The sequence below is a fragment of the Mixophyes fleayi genome, chromosome 2, assembly GCF_038048845.1.
Source record: "Mixophyes fleayi isolate aMixFle1 chromosome 2, aMixFle1.hap1, whole genome shotgun sequence".
NCBI classification, from domain to species: Eukaryota; Metazoa; Chordata; class Amphibia; order Anura; family Limnodynastidae; genus Mixophyes; species Mixophyes fleayi.
Window position 1 is genome coordinate 213,321,310 of NC_134403.1, and position 25,141 is coordinate 213,346,450.

The 25,141-nt window shown below is 39.5% G+C and overlaps 1 protein-coding gene across 1 annotated transcript in view; it reads left to right on the forward strand.

Annotated features, from left to right (window-relative positions):
• GRIK3 (glutamate ionotropic receptor kainate type subunit 3) overlaps positions 1-25,141 on the forward strand; it is a 496,181-nt gene that overhangs the window by 273,124 nt on the left and 197,916 nt on the right. The gene's annotated exons all lie outside the window — the stretch shown is intronic.

The window sequence follows — 25,141 nt, forward strand, 5'->3', positions numbered from 1 at the left end:
TCTGGTTTTGGATCTGTGTTAACTTTGTGTTTTAGTTCTGGCAAAACTGCCCCCACGTGTTTTGGCTTTGGATCTGTATTTTTTTTCTTTAAATTGCTAACAAATCACATAATTTGGCTCTGTTATAGCTCCTACATTATTATTAACCTCAATAACATTAATTTCCAGTCAAGTTTTGTCAAATGACTAAAACACTGCTACCCCTCCTGTTTCTGTATGAGCAATGGCACTGGAGTCTGGAGGGTGACAAGAACACTGCTACCCCTGTTTCTGTATGAGCAATGGCACTGAGCAACGTCACTGGAAAATGGAGAGTGACAAGAACGCTGCTACCCCTGCATTTGTGTGAGCAATGGCGCTGGGGAGGTACTTATGAAATCCAACACCCGCAAAATCCACTGAGGCAACAACAACATTTTGCCTCGATTAAGATCCGAGGAAGCTGGAAAGTATTAAGCCGGCCTGGCTCGGTACTCAGACCCGCGATGTTCGGGGGAGGTTTGGTTTTCGGAAAACCGAGCCTGAGCATCTCTAATTAAAATATATTAATGATATAACTTTAGTTCAAAATTATTGTTAAAGAGTGTAAAAGCAATTTACAAAAGTGCAAAACATATTATTTCTGTTTCTACAAGTACATCTAATTGCCCATCTAGAGCATTCGTAGGCGCACACACCAGCAATATGGTTGTTCAGACTGCCTGTTAAAATTGAGGATCTGACTGGAAATGCACATGGTGGAAACAATGCAAGCATCAATTCAAAGCCCTGCTTTTTACCACTTTTTACCACCCCCTTTGTTTATTCCTATTACCCCGTTTATCCTCTTTCATATTTGAATCAGGGCTGTGTTTATAACATGTGTGTATTTTGTTTAGAATGCTTTAATTGCATTGGTTGGAAAATGCTATAACCTATATTAGATGTGTCTGGATGGGGCAAAAACATCCCATTGACATTATAGGATGACTTATGATTCCTGGAAGTCCCGAGTACCGTAAAATTCAGGTGTTTTTGCCAGATAGAAAGTGCTCTGTGGCCTCTCCTTTCACAGGGAACATCGCCCTAAATGCACCTTCTCAACCCTTTGGATTTTATTTACATGATCATGGCCTTATCTGTGAGCAGTTTGTATGTTCTCCCCGTGTTTGCGTGGGTTTCCTCCGGGTGCTCCGGTTTCCTCCCACACTCCAAAAACATATTAATAGGTTAATTGGCTGCTATCAAAATTTACCCTAGTCTATGTTTCTGTGTGTGTGTGTGTGTGTTAGGGAATTTAGACTGTAAGCTCCAATGGGGCAGGGACTGATGTGAATGAGTTCTCTGTACAGCGCTGCGGTATTAGTGGCGCTATATAAATAAATGATGGTGATGATGATGATCTCCTAATATAAAATAAAATCGTTTCACATGATGCACAATTAGGCACATTCTCACACTTCCCCTAAACAATCTGCCTAGTTCCACTGCATTTGCGCAAAATAGGAATATGGTTTTAAAAACAAACAGTTGTTTGCTCTGCAGCCTGACCCACAATGGGTCATTTCATTCATTTCTACATTTCTGTGTCCCAAAGATAAAATAAAAAATATGAAGAAATTGCACTACACAATTGTAGTTTGATAATTATATTTATTAAGTTAAGTTCTTAGGGAAAAAAAAATCTCTAGGTATTTTTTTACCACTCAACAACCAACAAATTCATGTTGATGATTATCTAATCCACTAAGCTGGAGGAAAACCTTCTATTAATTATGGCTTATGCATTTAATGTGTAGGTATGCCCAGAGGTGGAGAAAGAAGGGATTTGTAATAAATGAGTAGATAAGAAATCTCTATTAACGCCAGAAGTGAGCAGTGACAGATATAGTGCAAGGATGATGTTATAATGCAGAGTTCCTTCGGGCTGTGTTTTTAGCTTGTTCTGCGTGTGCCTAGGATTCAGTAGTACGAGGCCCTGGGGATCCTAATGAATTGGCCTATTACGTTATACTGAAAGCATCTAAATGCTCCTGAGTCAAAGCTCAGTCCCTCGTATTAACATTTGGCTGTATAAAATGCAAGTTTTTGCCAAAAGCTAAGGTTGAATACATTGCTCTGTATTAGTCACTTAGTAAAGGGACTCAATAAATGGTAGGAAAATCCAATTTTTTGCAGAAGGTTTTAACAAAGACAGTAGTGATTTAAGCGACGATCAATTAGGCTTTTCTCAGTTAAAACAATCAATATTAGTGTTGTGTACATCACAAGTATAGTCTAGTCAAATACTTAGGTATTTTACTGCAGTGAAATTTTAAAAAATCTGATTTTGCATCCAAATATACACATACATGCTGCGATTTTGATCTGGCCAGTTTAGGCCTAATAGGTTGCAAATGGCAGCACGTGCAGGCACAAAATTACTGGATCCCTGTCAATATCAGAAATGTTCAGATGTTGATCCGAGCTGGCAGGAAATACAGATGATGATTGCTATCTGTGTGTGTGTGTGTGTGTATGTGTGTGGTCGACTGACTGCACTAGTTGTGCCCGGAGGGATAAGTGGGGGGGGTGGGGCAGGTACATGGCGACCATAATCAATAGACAAAAGATACACATAAAATGAACAATTTTAGTGCAAATATAAATATGAATGGAGAATACAAAGAATACAAGAAGACCCTAGGTTAGCAGTGGTATACCAAACTTCATAGAATAACTTAGTACAGATACCTCCTCAGAGGACCGAGAGACTGTTCCAAGCATGCTTACCAAAAGATCTGAATAGTTGAAGTTGGGAGGGCCTTCTAAATGGGGACAGATCATAGGCAAACCTTCTGCCTGGAAACCCCCCTCCAAGCCTGGGGCACTGTATAATTGAGGTGGCTGGACCCTTCCCCTGCTTCACATGGCTCTGCTTGAAAAGGGAGAGCTGCGTGCACCTAACAGTAGTGCATACAGCATTGCCCATGTATTTTGTAGGGATAGGAAGAGTTGGAGAGCAGCCAAGCACTGTCTAAAATTATAGCCACGCCCCCATGCATGCTGGTCACACCCACTGGTGGCGTGGTGTGGAAACCCCCCTCAACAAATCCTGCGTTTGTCCCTGCGGATGATTGCGGCTTTTCCTCATATACCAGGAGTGAGATTCCTCCTTCAAAAGATTTCCCCTCTTAAAAGTTATCATCTGGTGATGTGTGATCACCAGACGATAACATCCTACACTACAGAAATCATTAAGAAGTCTGAGGATGGGGGGATTTTTAATGCCTAGATCTCCCCCATCCTATTTTACCTCTTATTATACAGAAGGTTGTCAAGTTTTATAAATGGCATGCCTTGTTTGTTATTCCTACAAATTTTATGCATTTCATTTAAGAGAGTACAAATTAGCAACGAATGCATTATCATTTTAAAGTGCAGATTTTATTATGAAATCCTAAATGGAGAATCTTATTTTTTGCTGTTTTCGAAATGTGGATTAATGACACAATATATTTATTGGCGGTTATTAGAAAACAAAAATACACTTGCTTTTAGTTCTCTTTCTTGTAATGTAAATAAAAACACTTTTGCCCATTTTGGGTAAGTTTCCTTTGCTGTGTCAGGAGTTATAAGCAAACTAAAGGCATTATCTGAAAACTCAACATTTTCTGAAACAAATAAGGTACAATTGTTTGGGCACTGTAGAAACAAGTTACTACTATTGATTTGGGAATGTGACCAGCCTAAAAAGTGCCAACATAGGTGGGAATTCAATTGGCCACGTTACTCTTGAAAGTAAAGCACGCTGTGCACTATTACCGTTACTATGGAAATAGGGCGCATTATTACCGTTAGTGCGGTAATTCTTAACGCTGAATTTTGCTTGTGGCTCAGGGAGCCGCGAGCAGAAATCTAGGCTAAAATTACTGTAACGGTAATAATGTGCTCTATTACCGTAGTTATTATAGCAAGCACCCCAACGTTTTTATCAAATCTTTTTTAGTAAGCCTTGTACATTAGACAGCTGACGGGTCCTCACATTTTCCCTTAGTGCCAGCAATGTGACTGTCGCCATTTTAAGTGTCGGCAGTCATACTGCCAGCATTCTCTCCTATTGGCGTTTCTCCCAGGGCTGTCACAAATGTTGGCTGTCACTTTTTAGGTAAGTCTGTATTTCCTACATGTTGCAATTCTAGCAATCTGCATTTTGTGTCGATGTCACTGTTGTTGCATCATAATTTCGTACCCCACCCGTTGAAATAATATATCCCTCAAAGTCAGCCTGTTTACTCAAAATGAAAAACATCCTAATGTCAGATAGTGGCTTTGCTTGTTCTTTAAATATTACTTTTGCAAACCATGTTAAATGGGAGTTAGAAACACAAGGGCATGTGCTACATCATATTGCACAATGGACCAGCTATTTTGTGGCTTGAACAAACTTAGGTCACATGGTGCACTTATTTTTCACTTCAAAATTATGGGTACCATATTGAAAATGTAAAGTCCTTATAATGGGTATTAATTATGTTAAATGATTTTTTTTCTTTGCCAGTGCAATTTCTAAGCATCATCATCATCATCATCAGTTATTTATATAGCGCCACTAATTCCACAGCGCTGGAGGAGGGGATCCTTTTGCAGAACAGCAACTAATTCTTTAAATTGTTCACTGGCACTTTTAGTACACTCTGGTACCCCATCTATTAATAGTTGTTGCTAAACTGTTTATTCAGTAATAAAATCAAAAATGAACCATGGAGTTCTGCCAAATTTGAAACCCAACAACTGTATGGATGGTAATTGACAGCCTGGTACTTCATTCTACTTCATTCTTACAAGCATGAATCAATGGTCTGCAATAATGTTGTCCTTCGTCTAGAGTGATCCAAATATATACTGTAGCACTAGATACAATATTTGTAGAGCTGCATAAAAGTGGAATCATATATATTATATCAAATTCTCTGAGTACAATGATGGATTACTGGTTAATAGCCATGTACCACAATCCAGTAAACGCAATGATAAATGTATATATCTAAGTGCACGTAAATCAATGTCCATGCAACATGTCTGGCCCTATTATATGCACTTTGGTTTCTATTGTCACCCTACCCACTGGCATTTATTACTAACATTGGGCCCGACTCATTAAGGAAAGTACTCTTTTTTTTTTTTTCTTTTTTTTTTAACTTAAGTTTTCTCTTGGACAAAACCATGTAACATAGCAAGGGGTGCATATTTAGTTTATTATTTTGCACATAAAGAAAGCACTGTTTTTTTTTCCCTAGATCAACTTTAAATTTCAGTGTACAAATAAGCTATCAAGTATTTGTATGCTACATGAAAAAACAGTCAGTATTTAACTTATGTGCAAATAGAAAACTAATTTGCACCCCTTGTATTGTAACATGGTTTTGTCCAGGAGACTACTTACTCAATTTTTTACTTAACTCTCCTTAATGAATCAGGCTCATTGTGTTCTGCATATAGTTGCTCTGTGCTCTGTGAGAATAGAACATGGGACAGAGAGAGAGATCCTGCTTGTGAGAGCTAACATATGAGAGGGGTGGGGAAGAAGTGAATTGGGCAGGTGGAGTGTGGGTAAGAAGTTAACTAACTTAACTGGAGCTGGGTAAGCAAACGTGACAAGGTGAGTTTTAAGGGAGCTTGAATTTTTGAGGTTGGGCGAGATACTGGTCAGGCGTGGAAGGGAGTTCCAAGGGTGTGAGTCTGAGGTGCTGATATGAGATGAGTTGAAGCGAAGGTCATCAGCAGGACAAATTGAAAACAACTGCAGCTGGCTTTCCACCTCTTTAGGATGTACCGCTTCTGTATAATAGTCCTTATTATATAGAGTCTCCTGAAGATTCGATGTAATTAACAATCATGTCCGAAAGTTAAAAGAAAACATGTATATGACAGACTGGTATCTGGGTCCACTAGCATGTAAATAAGTCATAAATAATTTATTAAGTTCAGGTATATGGATATGAACTTATAAGGATCATTTAAATAAAAATTCAAACATAAATAAGATATAACATTGTTGCATTCAATCTAATGTCAAATCAGTCATATAATATTATTTATTATTATTAGCATTTAAATGGCACCAGCATATTCTGCAGTGCTTTACAATTGGGAACAACACAGTAATAAAATGAGACTGGGGGCTAGATTTACTAAGCTGCCGGTTTGAAAAAGCAGGGATGTTGCCTATAGCAACCAGTCAGATTCTAGCTTTCATTTATTTAGTACATTCTACAAAATGACAGCTAGAATCTGATTGGTTGTTATAGGCAACATCCCCACTTTTTCAAACCCACAGCTTGGTAAATCTAGCCCTGGGTGTTTAAGACAGACAGAAAAGTAAGAGTTCCCTGCTTGCAAGCTTATATATATAGTATATATTCAATCCATATGAAGGAGTTTCCATAGAATATGGGCAGCATAGTGGCTTAGTGGTTAGCAGATTTGCCTCACAGCACTGGGGTCATGAGTTCAATTCCCGACCATGTGTGGAGTTTGTATGTTCTCTCTGTGTTTGCATAGGTTTCCTCCAGGTTCTCCCGTTTCATCCCACACTCCAAAAACATACTAGTAGGTTATTTGGCAGCCATTAAATTGACCTTAGTCTCTCTTGGTATGCGTGTGTGTGTGTGTATGTATGTTAGGGAATATAGACTAAAAGCCCCAATGTGTCAGGGACTGAATGAGTACAGCTCTGCATAATTAGTGGCTCTGTATAAATAGATGATGATGATAGAATAAAACATATCAACATATAAAAGTATTAACTAAAGTTTATGTGTATGGATATGAATGAATAAAGATAAAAAAACTGCAAGCACAAATATATTATAACATTGTTGCAATCATGACCGTATCGTATCATTGTAATATAGTCAGTAATTACATTTGTGTCAATGGGTTTCAATAGGATAAGCAATTGCATTGATATCATTGAATTTCCAAAGGATAAGTATTTTTTTTTTCCATATGAATGAGTTTCCAAGAGTATTAAAGAGGAGATTGGAAGATCAGCACTACAAGTCCCAGCACAGAAGATGCCAAATTATTAGATACTTTTACGTAGAATAAAATCAGGCGCTAAAATAATATGTCAATATATGTTTATCAATAGTGCCTATGCAATCTGCTATAAAAAAAAACCAGGATAGTGATGCCTGTATGGTAATTACAAAGAAACTGAAAAACAATTGACAGCGCTGATGTGCAATATTAATAAAAAATGTAATTAATTTAAGCTACATTAAAAAAGGAATTATCCAAACACAAATACATACTAAAACTCTTAAATGGATCAATTAAAAGTCACATCGACAATAAATAACAATTACCACTAGACATCCACTAGCTGGAAATGCGCATCTAGCGCCTGATTCATTAAGGAGCTTAAATGAAGAGGATCCTTATTTCAGTCTCCTGGACAAAATCATGTTAAATGCAAGGGGTGCAAATGAGTGTTCTGTTTTGCACATAAGTTAAATGCTGACTGTTTTTTTTCATGTAACACACACATATCAACTTTAAATTTCAGTGTACAAATAAGCTATCAGTATTTGTGTGTTACATGAAAAAGCAGTCAGTATTTTGTCCAGGAGACTGAAATAAGGATCCTCTTCATTTAAGATCCTTAATGAATCAGGCCCCTAATTCTTCAAAAATTATCAGTCATAATTATCAGGTTCACCAAAAAAATAATCCAATGCGAATGATATCCTTATATATTCAAGATACAGATAATAGGTTCCTTAATCAGAGAAAGTGTAATGAATCTTCTTATATGTATCTTATATGGAAAAAAACTTATATAACATACATGTTAGTAAAAAATGTTATGGAACTTGTTAAACAATATGGGAAAACAGAACAAAATTGCCAGAAATATTCAAAGGCTTCAATCCTGTTTTGATCAAAACAGTCACATATCCTTAGCTTTTGGGGGGCCCTTCACCTGTATGAACATGAATTCACAGTTGTTCTCCCTTTCAGCAATATTCAAGAGCATGACTTCAAATTATTATCCAGAAAGCCAGTTACAGACTGTAATGAGCAACCAGAAGACTGAAAGAATGGAGTCATGTGAATAAAAAGTACCTTTGATAATTAAAACACTGATCCAGCAAGTCAGCGTGTCTGTCTGTTTAAGGTATCGGCGACGTCTTACATCTCCTGATGCGTTTCTCTGCCTACTAATCTGTGATCTGTAGGCGTTTCACCAGAGGAAATGCTGTCCAACCATTATTGTCACTATTTAACTCTCCCCGGCCGGTCATGTGGTCATAACCTGGCCAATCCATGACGAACTTTGTTACCAAGGTAACTACCAAAGCCTACTATGCGTCATCCATGAAATTAATAATAGTAAGTATATGTTTTGTGATCCATCGGTCCAACGTTTCAAAATCTATAAATGTTTAGATTATAATCTGAACATTAAATAAAATTTGTATTAATATTGTATATCAGCTCTGTCAATTATTTTAGATGAGCACTGCCAATTATTTATTATTTTCTTATTATTGAGTAGACTTTTTTTCTAATTTCTAAGCTAACAATCCTTTCAAAAATAGAATTGTTAATAGTTTATTTTTATCAATTAACAAAATGCAATGTGAATGAACAGAAAAGAAATCTAAATCAAGTTAATATTTGGTGTAACCACCCTTTGCTTTCAAAACAGCATCAATTCTTCTTCTTGAACAAAAACAGTTGTGTAGGAGCCTTAAGTTTGGATGAGGAACAGCCAAACACTGCTGCAAAGGTGAGGTTGTGGAAGACAGCTTCATGTTAAAGGTGGCAAAACTGAGCACAGCAACAAGACTCATAGGGCTTAATTTTGAGTTAGGAGCAAAGCAAAGAAAAGGAGCAAATTTGCACCTTGGCAAAACCATGTTGCATTAGAAGGGGAGGTAAACTTAAAATGTAAGGACAGATTTATAGTTGGGATACGGTATGTCATAGATCAACTTTAATTTCAGTGTAAAAATAAATCTATCCGGTATTTGAGTGCTACATGAAAAAACAGCCAGCATTTTTCATGTGTGCAAAAAAATAAGTCAACTTGTACCATTTGCATTGTAACATTGTGTGTCCAGGTGTAAATTTGCTCCTTTTTTTGTGCAAACTCAAAATCAGGCCCAAATAATATACTGCATCAGCAAGGTCTCTCCCAGTCAAAGATTTCAAGACAGACTAGGGTTTCAAGATGTGCTGTCCAAAGTCTTTTAAAGAAGCACAAAAAAAAAAGGCAATGTTGTGGACCGTAGATGCAGTGGTTGGCCAGAGACATAGTGCATCTGATGAAAGACACATCATGCTTACTTCCCTTTGAAATCAGAAGATGTCCAGCAGGGCCATCAGCTTGGACCTGGAAAAAAAACAATGGGACCCCGTTACAGCCATCTATTGTTCAGAGAAGTCTGGCCATAAATGGTCTTCATGGAAGAATTGTGGCCAAAAGCCATACCTTCAATGTGGAAAGAAGGCCAAGAAACTCAACTATGCACAAAAACATAGGAACTGGGGTACAGAAAATGGCAGCAGGTGTTCTGGACTGCTGAGTCAAAAATTTTAATTTTAAATATCTGGCTATAGCAGAATGCGGGTTGTCCGCCGAAAGGCTGGAGAGCAGTACAATAATGAGTGTCTACAGGCAACAGTGACGCATGGTGGAGGTTCCTTGCCAGTTTGGGGCTGTATTTCAGCAAATGGAGTTGGGGATTTGGTCAGGATTGATAGCATCCTCAATGCTGAGAAATACAGACAGGTATGCAATACCATCATGGAGGCGTCTGATTGGCTCCAACTTTATTCTGCAGAATGATAACGACCTCAAACATACAGCCAATGTCATTAAGAACTATCTTCATCGTAAAGAAGAACACAGAGTACTAGTAGTTATGATATGGCCCCCACAGAGCCCTGATGTCATCATCATTGAGTCTGCCTGGGATTACATGAAGAGACAGAAGGATTTGAGCAAGCTTACATCCACAGAAGATCTGTAGTTAGTTCTCCAAGATGTTTGGAACAACTTCCCTGCCGAGTTCCTTTAAAAACTTTGTGCAGGTGTACCTAGAAGAATTGATGCTGTTTCAAAGGCAAAGGTGGTCACACCAAATATTGATTTGATTTATATTTCTCCCCTGTTCATTCACTTTGCAATGAAATTGATAAAAAATAAACTGTTAACACTTTTGCACAGTAATATATATATTCACTCAAAATGTATTTATCTATGGTTTACTATTTGTACATTGGGGGTTGTATACATTACATTTATTGGAGAAACCTACAGTGAGCTCCAATCCCAAGTAAGCTAGCACTAGTAACATTTATCTTCCCTACTGCATGATTTAGCCTTCTCTGATTTAGTATTCTAAATTGTACACAAATAAAAAGAATATAGTTTTCTGATACCTGTGTGATGTTTGACAGCATAAATCTAATTTTCTTGTCTAGTGAGGCTTCACAGTATTCTGTTCTTCAACACCTACATTCATGGGAGTACCTTTTAAATCTGATGCCTGAGGCAGAGCAGAAATGGCATGTTTTTTATCCTTTAGACAAACTACTATAAACATCTGTATAATGAGTAGTGTACGCTTTAAAAGACAAATGTTGCCACTTTAATCTTTATTATATCTACCAATAAAATGTAAGTCACTTATTCAGACTTTTGTGAGAAGAAAATTTGCATTATTTTAATTAATTATATTTTACTATCCAAAAAACCTGCTGTCTGAGACAGCTGCCTCACTTTACCTTATTATATGCACATAAAAATATATAGATAGCAGCTAGAGGCATTTTATTCTACTCGTGTTCAGTATTTTCCTTGTAGGAGATTCCAGAGCACTGATATTATAAAATATGAGAAAGGATCCATGGATCCAACTTGTGGTTTTTGTGTCCTTGCTAGATATTTGTGGCAATTGCTATAGGAGTATTTTTTCTTCGATTGCCACTACTTGGAAGATTATCAATCGTGCTTAATTATTCATTTGTTCAATATCAGCCTAACCATGGACAATCTTTTTTCAGACTTTAAGGGTCATGTTCGAAAGTACAAAACAGATTTGCTCCATTGCACCTTGTGCTGTCCAAGGTGCACATTCCTACTTTTGGAATGACCAATGGAAATAATCTATGCTTACTGTTGTGTGAATTCCGGTCTAATTGCAAATGATGGCAAGAGTGAAAACATTTCTTCAATGGACCACACTGTTCTTTCATTTCAACTCTTCAATTTCTCCTAATATACTATTTGTTTGAGCTTAATTCATGTGGTATTCATTTCATATTTAAATGGTGTATTTTTTTGTAGAATTGGAAGGTGCAATATTGAAAATATAGGTCAGCGCCTGGTTTCTACCATCTCCGAGGATGTGTAAAAAGCAAGTTTGGTGGCCTTTGTGGTCCCCACTCTAAATTGGCAATGTGCTTTTAAAATGTGCCTTCTCCACCCCCTAAATCTTACTTAAATGATCATGTTCTACAAAATTATATCTCTTTTTTAAATATTGGTACGTAACTATGCACACTCATTAGCTTCACTCATAAGCCTAAATCATACTCAGTGAAGAACCCTCCAATCCATTCAGTGCTGACAAAGGATATATTCTATGTGCTTTACAATGTATGGTGCAGTATATGATGTAAAAGTAAATATTGTGCATTGCAGAATCACTCCTAGCAAAGTATGCCCACATTGTAGATCCCTATACTACAGATAATAGCCTCAAGCTCACCATATGTGTGCTATATAATGTTACAGCATATTGTTCTCCATCACATAATCACCCCATGCAACCACATGCCCACCATATACAACCAGTACCAAGCATAAAAGCTTCTTCGCCACCACAGCACCATGCCCAGCATAATAGACTTATGCCAAGCGCTTACAGTTGCATGCTCCTCAAACTCAGCCCTGTGTCCAGCAAAATAGCCTTATGCTACCATAGCTCCATGCCCATATTCAGAAACCCTGTGCCAAGTTTAACAGTCCCATGCTAATCACTGTCCCATGCTTACCATATACAACTCTGTGCCAGTATAACTCCTCAGGCCCACCACAGTACCGTGTCAATCAAAACCACATTCCTACAATACACAGCCATGTATGCAGATAACAGGTCAATGCCCCCAACAGCTTTTATTTTTTTATCTATCTTACCCTCCCTCAGTGGAGACTAGTGGTCACTAATAAAAAGAAAATGTGCTCATACTGTGAAGTGCCTATGGGCTTTATAACGTTAATCATTCGGCTGCTGTGGAGGCCCGGCAGTGATGGAGTACCAGTGATGCATATCTAGAGCAGTAAGAATTACTTACAGCTCTGGAAGTCCCAGTGGAGGGCTGGCAAATTTTAGCCAGGGGGGCAAGACACGGCTAAGCAGCCTATTATGAACATTTTAAAGGGAAAAATGGAGACATTGCAAATGGTATTGAAGGGAAAGTATGCCTTTTTGCAGATGACACAAAGATATGCAACAGGGTAGACACACCAGGAAGGATAAAACAAATGATTGATGATCTGGGTAGACTAGAGGAATGGTCAAGAGAGTGGCAACTACAGTTTCATGCCAAAAAATGAAAAATCATGCACTTGGGTCTCAAAAACCCAAAGGCTAAATATAGTATTAATGGCACTATAATGGAAACTATTGAAAAGGAAAGGGAGCTAGGAGTCACTATTTTAGGTGGCAGGTAAGCAATGTAACAAAGCAATGAGAAAGGCAAGTCAGATGCTTGGTTGCAAAGGGAGAGGAATCAGTAGTAGAAAGATTACTGTGTTCAATTCTGGAGGCCATATATCCAGAAGGATATAAATACATTAGAAACTGTACAAAGAATAGCAACTAAAATGGTGCATGGCCTACAGCACAAAACTTACCCCGGAAAGACTTAGACCTTAATATGTATAGATTGGAGCAGAGACGGGAAAGGGGAGACATGATAGAAACTTTCAAATATATCAAGGGTTTGAACAAGGTATATGAGGGAAACATTCTTCAAAGGAAGAGAAGTACTAGAACACGAGAACATGCACTGAAACTGGAGGGTAGTAGGTTCACAGGAAATTTGAGGAAAAACTAATTCACAGAAAGGCTAGTGGATATGTGGAATAGCCTCCCATCTGATGTGGTAAAGGCTAATACAGTAGATCAGTTTAAACATGCTTGGGATAGACATAAGAATTTTCTTATAAAGAATACAGGATCAAATAAGGTTTAAGGTTAATAAAACAATGGGCAGACTAGATGGGCCAAGCGGTTCTTATCTGCCTTCAAATTCTATGTTTCTATATTTCAGATGGCCCAGTGACCCAGCAAAAGGTAGTCCACTATGGGTCTGGCCTGGGGGTGGGGGTGGGGGTGGGAGGCCCTCTCCAGTCAGCCCCTGGGAGGTCCTCACTCTACTCTTCCGAGAATGTGTGGGGCTTGCATAGTGGAGCCACATTGCAATTGACAAATTCCTGCTGCATGAATTCAAATGAGTGGTTTCCACTAAACTGGTCTATATCATAATGATAAAAACCACTAACTTCCAAAGGAATGTGTTAGATATTGTGATTTGCTGTTCATGCCTACAATACCAGGTTTTACCACTTTATTGTTTTACCACTTTTTTGTTTTACTGTGCTGTCTTGGAGCCTGTTGTGAAAAGTGTTGCTTTATGCTTGTCTTCAGTTTAGTAAAAAAGTGTTTTACAGCATGCACAGCACAGCTCCTGGTCTCCATGTCCTACTTGTATAAATGAGCACATACGAGTACAGAGACACTATAATTGGTGACGAGTGGCTTATTAACCCAGCCCACATCTCCCAGACTAGAAGGGAAGTGGAGTAGCAGTGTTTGTGGCAGAAACAATGTGCCCTCTGTGAAGACCTGGTAAGGAACCGCTACCATGGCTATGCACATAGGAACATTCAGTGATTTTGACATAGAAAAGATGACTGGCTGCTGTATACAGAAAGTCTGGAACAGTATTTTGTGGCAAATAATGTTGCTACAGAGAAACAAGTGCCAGTTGTATTAAGCGTTATGGGGGAAAAGCCTGTGGTTTGCTACACAGTTTAACAACCCATGAGAAACCTGCTGAAAGGTCTTTTGCAGATATTGTTCAGATTATGTAAGAGCATCTGTCCCCTAAGCCTCTCCTGATAGCAGAATGGTTCAAATTCAATAAATGGAACCAGAAGGAGGCGGAGTCAGTTGCCACATATGTGGCAGACCTAAAAAGACTTTCAAAGCACTGTCAGTTTGGGGACAGCCTGAACAATGACCTGAAAGATCATCTGGTGTGTGGGCTTTCAAGCGAGAGTGTGCAAAAACATTTATTAACAGAGCCATATCTCACGTTTAAACATGCAGCACAAGTGGCACTGTCGATAGAAACTGTAGCTAATGATGTTATGGAACTCCAGATAGCAGGAAAGTCAACATATCAAGTTCACCAAATGATGGCAATGACAACAACAGCCTTGCACGCAAATGGCGCCTCATCACATGCATGCTCCAGCTGTGGGGCAGGTACACATTCACCCAGGGACTGTAGTTTTAAAAATGAACTGTGTAAGAAATGCAACAAAAAAGAGCATATTAAATGGGTTTGCTAGTTGCAGGCATATAAACCAAATGCCACTGGTGGGAGACCGAATCACAGTGGAGTACAGAATACACGCTCTTTGGAAGGGAACAAGGTGGACTTAGACAGTGACCACGGTCTGGGCAGCTTGGAAGTGTTTGCAGTAAATGGGGGTGACAAGCAAGCAATTTGGCTCACTCCATGGGTAAATAGCAAACCTATCAACCTATAAAAATTGAACTGCACAACGGATCATTAGTCTCTGTAATGTCGCAGCAGGAGTATAAACGTCATTTTAAAAATGTCAACTTAGACAAAACTTCACTACTGTCAAAAACATATACTGGAGAGTGTTGTCTGTACTCGTGCAGTATAATGACCAGCAGGAGACCATGAATTATCCACGCCCCAAGTCCATGACCGAGCTGCTTTTTTGCAAACAGACATTGAGACGTTACAATACATAAAAGAGAAGTGGGTGCTAATGGATGGAGCTGTTCCCAGGTTCCATAAAGCTCAGCCATACTTTACGATATCCGGCAGAAGGTGGAGCTGGAGTTGGATAGGCTGGAAGGAGAAAAAATCGTAACCAAGGTGGATTGGAGCCCTTGGTTGACTCCAGTCGTCCCAATAGTAAAGAAAAAATGGCATGGTACAGCTGTGCAGGGATTTTAAGGTCACCATAAATCCAACATCACAGAAAAATCACTATCCGTTACCAAGAATTGAAGATATATTTGCGAATCTGGCAGGAGGACAACAGTTTAGTAAGATTGACCTAGCTGATGCGTACCTGCAGATGGAAATAGAGTATAATTCAAAGGTGTTCCTTACCATAAATACACATAGAGGACTTTACAGGTACAATCATTTGGTGTTCGGTATCGCTTCTGCCCCTGACCTTTTGCAACAAGCCATGGACAAAGTGTTACAAAGGGTCCCTGGTTGAGACAAGTTTTATAGTGAGAATATCGGGCCAGTCCAGTCTGTCAATCAGTGGGCTAGATGAACAACAGCGGTCCTTTCAATTATTAAATGCCGCCCGGTGGTCAGATCCAGTATTGTTTTAGTGTCCAGAGAGGAAAGGGGAATGCAGATCACAGGAAGTGTGAAAGACCTGAGGACCCTATGACATCAAAAAGAGTGGAAAGGGTTAAATACAGGAGGGTCAGGACTACAGAATCTACAATCAGGAGGTGGACTATGCCTTTTTTACTGTCCATTGTTCCAAGACCTCTCCAACCCAGACTGGATGGCACGGAAACAGCAGGTGGTAGACCATTGATGTCATGTTCTACCTTAATCCCTTATACCAACTAGACTCTACACACCACCAATAAAAAGGGATCATAGTCGGGGGTGGGTGGTGAGTTTGTTGACCATGGGAGGGTGCAAGGATCGGGTGACTTTGGGGAAGAGACAAAAAGAAACTCCCGGAGGAGAGGGGGTTGTTGTCGGAGAATCTTGGAAGAGCAAGGCCTTGGACTGATTGAGCGTAACCTTTTCTCTCTGGGCCAGAAAGAATTGCAGAAGAAGGAGTGGGCAATGTACCTCTAGGACCAATTCTGTCACCACGACATCAGGAGACACTCGCAGATCCTGGGGAATTGGTGAGCCTACATCAGTAGGGAAACTAATAACCAGAGTCCCTCTGGTTACTCAAGTCTCTGGAGAGTTGCCTGAGATCTTCAAGATACACAGACCCATCTTACACACAATAACCTCTGGCCCACCTGGATTGTTGTCTATGGACTTTATTGCTGAGAATTTGTGCCTGCTAGGAGAGGTAAGCTTCTGGGGACGTTGTTGGGAAGTTTTCACTTGCACTGGTGATTTTCTGACACTTTGCTATATTTGATGGTGGGGAATACATTTCTCCTTGGGAGCACTGTTGTATTTTACTGAGTGTGTACACTTTGTTTAATAAAGGGGGTTATTATCTCTTTCCTGCATCGTTACCTGTGTGGCCTGTGAATCTAGAGGGCCAGGTATCTAGAGAACTACTGTTCCAACTCTGGTATCCTCACACTGGCTTCCAATGCTATCTGAATGACCTTAATGCGACAGGCTCGTCAGACACAGAACACTTTCAAAACCTGAAGTTGGTGTTGCAGTGGCTTGAAGAATATGGGCTCAGAGTGAAAAGAGATGAGTGTGAGTTCTTCACAACCTTTGTCACATACTGTGGGCATAATATTGATGCAAATGGACTGCACAAATGTCATAAAAAAATGGAAGCTGTGTTAATGGCTCCTCTGCCTAAAGACGTGTTCCAGCTTCGCTCCTTCATGGGGTTCATTAACTACTACCATAGATTCTTGCCTAACTTAGCTACAGTTCTGCACTCATTACATCAGTTGCTCCAGTGGAGTCAGCAATGGCTATGGTCAAGGGACTGTGAGCATGATTTTACAAAGGCAAAGAAAATTAATATTTTGGACACTATTAATAGTGTCCATAGTATTAATTCATTACGACCCCTTCCTTTCTGTCAGAGTGGCCTGTGATTCCTCAGCTTACAGCATTGGTACCGTTATGTCAGATACTATTCCGGACAGGAGAGTCCAATCACCTTTGCATCCCAGGGGTTATCCAAGATGGAACGTAACTATGCACAGATTGCCAGGGAAGCCTTAAGCCTGGTTTGGGGCATGAAATGGTTCAATCAATATTTGTATGGCAAGAAATTCACTTTCATAACTGACCACCATCTGCTTTTGTCCATCTTTAACCCTCATAAGTGTATTGCTGTCACTGCAGCTGCATCCTGCCCTTAGGTGGACATTGCTATAGAATTTAAGAGGACTGCACACCATGCTAACACAATTCTTGGGATGTTTTCACAATGATGGAAGTAGAATGTCTTCCCATAACTGCCTATTTGACCAGACGCGAGACTGTTTGAGACTTTATGTTGGCTCAAGAACTCACAGCGACACAAAAAAAGTGGATTACACCTCTACGCTGGCAGCTGGCTCCTTACTTTCATTGCAGGCGTCAGTTGACAGTTGATTGTGCCTGTCAAACTGCGAGTGAGAGTCTTGGAGGAACACTATGTGGTCAAAATGAAGGCACTGACCAGGAGTTTTGTATGGTGGCCAGGGTTGGATGGACTTTTTATTTTTTCCACAAATTGTTTTTGGAGGATATGGCCAGAGAGTTTTTCGGGTGCCAATCTGTCCAAAATATGTCCGCAGCAGCCCACTTGCACCCATGGGTGTGTCTATCCACTTTGTGTCCATCCACTTTGTGGCATCTCATGAGGGCTTTGCAGAATCTTTTATGGAGTCCATGTTTCTTGTGGTGGTGGTTGCCTGTTCCAAATGGCCTGAAGTTTTTACAGTCACCTCTACTACAGCTGTGCATACGATGGAAGTGTAGAGGAGTCTTTTTGCCAGAGCTGCAGTTGGTCAGTGATAACAGACCTCAGTTTACAGCTGAAGAATTTGAGACCTTCATGAAGAGAAATGGAATTTGTCACTTTGCCTCTGCTCCATATCACCGGGCTACAAATGGGTTGACCCTGAAGCAAGCATGCCACGCCTTGCGCACAGACAAGGGTTTATGTTTGACTTCAGTTTAGTAAAAAGTGTTTTACAGCATGCATAGCATAGCTCCTGGTCTCCATGTCCAGCTTGTAAGAATGAGCACATACACAGACACTACAGAATGTTTCTCTGACACAAAGCAAATTTTAGTGATCATTTTTGCAAACCACATTTTTGCTTGTACTTTCAGTCTGTATCCTCCAGTATGAAATATATCAGGTTTTTGTGTATATAATTGTCGAGGCTTAGGTGGGGAGTTCTGTCTCACCACACAGGCCATAGCTAGAAATACCCTGAAGTGTGCCCAAGTTCACCTCACTGTGAGTCTCTTCATTCCTAGCTTCACGCATCCCTTTAAAAACCATACCTTTGCACTAGTCACAATAAGGTTCACACCTAAGCAGTTATACCAGAATGGCAAGACTACTCGTATAACAGTTACCTACATCACATAAAAGGGTTGGGTACAATAAATCAATGCTGAAAACTCTGACATCGGTATCCTCGACATGATGAGTCCGAACCTGTAATTCCCAACACATCTGTAATAACGACATCTTGAAAAAAGACTTCAAACAATTCCGAGGAATGAACATGCCAGCAGTCTTCAATGACGTCACTTTGAAGGGACATACTGTGATTTGGGCTGTTAAAGTGGTAATTTAAGAAGGCTGGACAATGTAGTAGACTTACTAAACAACAGCCGCCTCCTCCTTAATTTACCACCGTAACCGATGTCGGAGTTTTTAGCATCAATATAATGACTACCACCAACATAAAAAAGGCAGCAACAAATCGGAGTCTCTTATGAAACAGATTAATAAAATCCACATTGCACCCCAATTTGCCTGACCTACCCAGGAATTATTAAAGGGTGGAAGCCTTACCATGACTAGAGGCGTCGTGCAAGTTTCTGTTGCAGGTCTGTTTTCTAGGAAGGATAGATGTTGCAATATTTGGTTACTGGAGGAAGTTGATTGGGATTTTGGCAACTTCTTCATTATGACCTATATAGTATCATTATTACTTCTTTCTTTCTGCTACTGATTCCTCTCCCTATGCAACTAAGCAACTGACTTGGCTTTCTCATTGCTTTGTTACATTGCTTATCTGCCCTTAAGTCAACTGAAATAGTGTTTCTATAAAGTACTTGTTACTTGGAAAACATTAAGAGGAAATAAAGGGTATTAATTATATCAACACCTTGTGTTAAACGTGATATTTGTCCTTCTAAAGAAAAAATTTCAAAACATGTTTTTTATTTTTTCCACAAATTGTTTCACAAAAAGAAAAGTACAATGTAAAAACAGCTGTCCCCCCCCCCCTAATTTTTCTTCTCCAGAGCTTCACATCTCTAACCTGCATACAATTTTAATCTCCTAATACTATGCATTTTGTGCAAATTCTGCATATATTGAAACTATATTTTTACTGGAATGTGTGAATTTCAATATTGTTTCTTTTCAATACAATTTTATACTCTTTTCTATTAAAAAAATGTGTGTAATTATAAACACTTTTCCCCCCAATATAACTAGATGAGAAATCTCTGTCAACACCATATGTGACACGGATGACGTTTTAATGCAGATTTCCTTGGGGTTGTGTACTTATCTTGTTTTGCATGTGCCTAGTATTCAGTGGTACGAGACTCTGGGAATCTTAATGAATTGGCCTATTATGTTATACTGAAAGCATCTAAATGCTCCCAAGTCAACACTCAGTACTTTGTGTCAACATTTGGCTCTGTAAAATGCAAGTTTTTTTGGCAAAACCAAAGTTGCATACAGTTCAGTGAATCAAACACTGGCAGATGGTACTCGACAAATGGCTGTTCATTGACTCTTGGAATATGGGCTTATCCCCTTCAGCCCCAACAGAAGAAATGGAGGCATAATTTGTAATAAAATACCTTTGTGCACTTGCTATTTAGAAAGATTTCACTTGAGTTTAAGGTGCTTTCAAGGGACTGTAAAGTCGATAGAATGGCCGAGCAATTTGTATTGTGCAGACCATAAATTTAAATGGGAGCAGAGTATGTAATCGAGTTACGTAATAGGATATTTGGTAACTGACAGTTGCATGCAGCCATGTTTTGTGGATTCTTTCACTCTAAATTTTCCTCGTAAAATATTATGTTTTTTTACTCCAATTATGAAGACCATAAAGGTAATTTACAAAAGTGCGAGCAAATGCTGTTTTGTGATGGCACTTGCATACTTTGCACCAATGCACCCATTACTATGGGGAAACACATAGATTAGTAGGCCAAGATGAATGTGTATGTGGGGATGCAGCATTTTGCATCTTTTGATTGGAGTTGCTAGAGAGATTTTGTGTATTTTTTGCTGTGTGTGGCACATGAATGCTTCTGCTTCTACCCCATTCACACTGCCTCAAAAACCCAGGTTATTGCCAGGGCAAGCCCCAACGACCCGGGTCGAGGCCGAGTGTGAATTGGTCCCCTGGTAATACCCGGGTTGAATGATCCAGGAATTAGCATTCAGAGCTGGGTTGCCTCCAGTCTGAATGGTGAGACCCAGGTTGAAAAACCCAAGTCTTACCGAAAGCTATTGAAAACATTAAAAAAAGAAAAAGAAAAACTTACATCACAAAAGGAGCCAATCAAAGCTCCTCTTGTGATGTTGTCATGGAGACCTGGGCAGACATGGGTTCAGTGTGAACCCAGTTGACACGAAATTTTGCCGGGGTGTGAACGGGTCCCTTGCATCTACCTGGGTCGGGAATTAGACCAGGGTCTTTTACACTGTTTTTCCTGGGTCTGACCCGGGTAGATGTCAGTCGGAACGGTGAGACCTGGGTTTTCAAACCCGAGTCTCACCAACAAGTGTTAAAAAGCAGAGTAAAAAAAAAATCACAAGAGGAGCCAATTAGAGCTCCTCTTGTGATGTTGCCAGGGAGACCCGGGCAGACTCATGTCTCATGCATCCAGTACGTATCGCTAGTGGCTATGTTATCACAGGGTTCAAAAGTCTGTCACCGCAATTATAAATAAAATCTTGCCCAAGGCAGTTGAGCAATATTGCTTCAGCTTTACTGGCATAGTAAGGGTTAACTTACTGCTTTGCCAGGCCTCTCTCGAAGGATATGCGTGTGTGTGACCAGGCTTTCAGTTCCACTAAAAAATATATAAATAACAAAATAAATTGCTAAAATAATAGACAAAATATGTATAGAAAAAAAGACTAAAACATTTTTTCATTCATTTTCTTCTGTAACATTTCTGCAATGTCTGTTAAATAGGCGGTACCCCGTTGATGCATAGGACTAAGCCCTATTGCTAGGGAAAACACACATTTTCACCGGCAATAGAGCTTTTATGTTTGCATATGTCCTATTGTCTGATCATTAAAGATTTAGAAGTGTAATAAAGGTATTTACTTTCATGATGTGTAAAAAGTGTTTTATTACTTCCACTATGCTACTAATATTTGCATGTGGCAATCAATCTTTGTCAGTACACTGACACCATAGATCAATGAGTAGTAGTTTGCATGCTAAAGTGAAACAACTTCCATCCTTAAGTAAACTCTGAGTTTGAAACACAATCAGGTGACTATTCTCTATCTGTCTACTCAGTATATCTAGGTGAGTGTGAATCTGTGTTGTGTCTGTGTTGTGCATTCTTACTAGGTGTTAAAAATTAGGTGTGAGGAGAGACTAGGAGATGAGGCTAAATCTATCTACTGTCTGAGAATCTAGAGATTAAAAATGCTTGGGATACACATAAAGATATCCTTACAAAGATTAAACGACCAAATAGGGCTTGAGGTTACCATGGGTTAATAAAAAATGGGCAGACTAGATGGGCCAAGCGGTTCTTATCTGCCTCAAATTCTATGTTTCTATAAATTAGAATGTAAAAGTAATGATAGTTAACCCATTACACTGTAATAAAATGTCTTTTATCTTACAGTTACAAATGAATAAAACATTTCCTTTTAGTTATTAGTTCAAATTGCTCTCTGTGGCTTTCTTCTGTTGTGTCTGTCTTACTCTTGACTTTGTCTTATATTGTGATTGTTTCTTTAACTAGCAACTGTGTCAATCTGTCATTCTCTCCCGTGTGCTGACCTGTACAACTCATCCATGCCAACTTTTAAGGTTTCATGTGACATGGGAGAGGAGGAGAGGGCGTGGTGACGTTGTCGCGTCACCATAGCCCTGCCTGCAACACTATAAAAAGCTGTAATTCACGGCATTGATTGGAGGGAGCGGAGCTTAATGACACTATTAAGCCCCACCCCCTCCGTTCACTGCCGTGAATTTCGGCAAATGCAGGAGCTTTGCATACTCTTCCGGGAGCCAACGAAATTCGGGAGAGTAGGCAAGTATGCTCATATTTTCCTCTCCATGTGAGGGGCAGTCTGACAAGACCCAGATATTTAACCTTACATGCATATTCTTAAAATAGTTTTCATTACAATTTGACCGCTAGGGGCAGAGAATCATTTAAGTATACAGATAAAATTTTATTCAACTATTCTATCTGCTTACAATAGTTATGTCCATATGATTACTTAAGATTTAAAATACAAATAATTTCATGACAGTTTTATATTTATTTGTTACCTGATTAAATGATGGTATATTGTTTATCTTTCAAAAAGAAAGAATTTATATGCATAAGAAGGGTTTACCTTCCTTTTAAAAATGAATAAATATGATGTGACTGCTAAATCAACATACCCCGAAGAGGTTAACAATTTCCTATCCTTTTTCCAGTCATCAGATTTCCTGAAACAGCAGATCTTTGTGTTATTAAACACAATAGCCAGAAATCCATCTCAGCCAAAGAATGCATTAAGATGCGTTTCTTTGCTGTACCCTTCTATTTTCCACTTTCTGTCTGGCAACCTTACACAGCTGGTTGTATGCCAAACATGATATGCTTTGCTAGATTACTCTTGGATTTTAATCGCCTTAAAGATAAAATCTCTCCTAGGAATAAAATGAAAGGTATGTGGAAGACATCCAAATATTCTAATTTGTAGGCAAAAAAATATACATAAAAAGCAACACTGTACTTTAGCCTTTTAGGAATACCCACTATATGTATAGAAATTAGAGATGGGCGGGTCCGGTTCTCCGAGAACCGAACCCACCCGAACTTTGGGTATCCGAGTACCGAGCTGAGCAGCTCGGTACTCTCCCGCCCGTTCCGAATCCAAATCGAGGCCGAACGTCATTGTGACGTCGTCGGATCTCGGGGCTCGGTTCTCGCGATACTTCAACTTTATAAATACACGCCTCCACAGCAATCCATCGCCATTTGACAGAGGGAGAGAGCAGGGTGTAGTCATAGGCTAATTAGAGCAGGGACAGAGAATACAATATTGTTCTTGCAATTGCTCTAACCAAAATCGCTAGTGCAGAGAGGAGGATAGAGGTTTATTATTTTTTCTTCATATTTGGCACTCCCCAGCGCTTTTGGGGTGTCCCCCATAATTGTGCATAAATATTTCTGGCTGTCAAAAGTCATATCTGTCAGCAGTATCTACTAAATAATTTTTAGCACTCCTCAGTGCTTTTGGGGTGTCCTCCCTAATTGTGCATTAATATTTCTGGCTGTCAAAAGTCATATCTGTCAGCAGTATCTACTAAATAATTTTTAGCACTCCTCAGTGCTTTTGGGGTGTCCTCCCTAATTGTGCATTAATATTTCTGGCTGTCAAAAGTCATATCTGTCAGCAGTATCTACTAAATAATTTTTAGCACTCCTCAGTGCTTTTGGGGTGTCCTCCCTAATTGTGCATTAATATTTCTGGCTGTCAAAAGTCATATCTGTCAGCAGTATCTACTAAATAATTTTTAGCACTCCTCAGTGCTTTTGGGGTGTCCTCCCTAATTGTGCATTAATATTTCTGGCTGTCAAAAGCCATATCTGTCAGCAGTATCTACTAAATAATTTTTAGCACTCCTCAGTGCTTTTGGGGTGTCCTCCCTAATTGTGCATTAATATTTCTGGCTGTCAAAAGTCATATCTGTCAGCAGTATCTACTAAATAATTATTAGCACTCCTCAGTGCTTTTGGGGTGTCCTCCCTAATTGTGCATTAATATTTCTGGCTGTCAAAAGTCATAACTGTCAGCAGTATCTACTAAATAATTTTTAGCACTCCCCAGTGGTTTGCGCTCAGAATGGATTCAAAGCAGTCCACATATGATCTGAATGAGCAACCAGGTTCTGTCACCAGTCCTGATGTTAGTGTTCCCAGTACGTCATCTGGCCAAGGCGATGTCAAACAACAGAGTGTTTTCAAATTAGTGCAAAAAACAAAAACCAAAAAAAAAATTACTGTATTGAAGCGAAAAAGAAGTGTAACTGAGCAAAAGTTAAGTGACAATAAAAAAAAAATTGCAAGCATGCCATTCTACACACGCAGTGGCAAAGAGAGAATGAGGCCTTCACCTTTGGCTATTAGTGGCAGATCCCAAAAAGTTACCCAGCCTACAATTGGTGCACAACTACTGTTAAGCGTCAAAGCCGAGCTGCAAGATAACAGTGAGGCATTACAGGAGAATATTTGCTCTGATTCACAAATGACAACAATCCCTGTGGAGAGTCCATCCAACAGTGGGATGTCTAATCGTGAGCATTCTGCTGATGTGTGCCTTAATAGCCCGAGTGTAGCCGGTGATACCCAAATTGAGGATGCCACTTTGGAATTAGAAGAGGATGAGGGGGAGATTTGTGTAGGCGACGAGGGCGCTAATGAGGATGTTGATGAGGATGATGTTGTTTGTGTAAGTCCTGCACCAGTGGCAGCAGTTCTGGCACGTGACAAGAAAAAGGCCATTGTCATGCCTGGGCATAAAACAAAAAAATCCACTTCTTATGTGTGGAATTATTTCTACTCAAATCCAGACAACAATTGTATAGCCATTTGTAGTGTATGTGAAGCCACAGTCAGTCGAGGGAGGGACCTTAACCATCTTGGAACCTCGTCTATGTTACGCCATTTAACGAGAGTTCATGGCAAA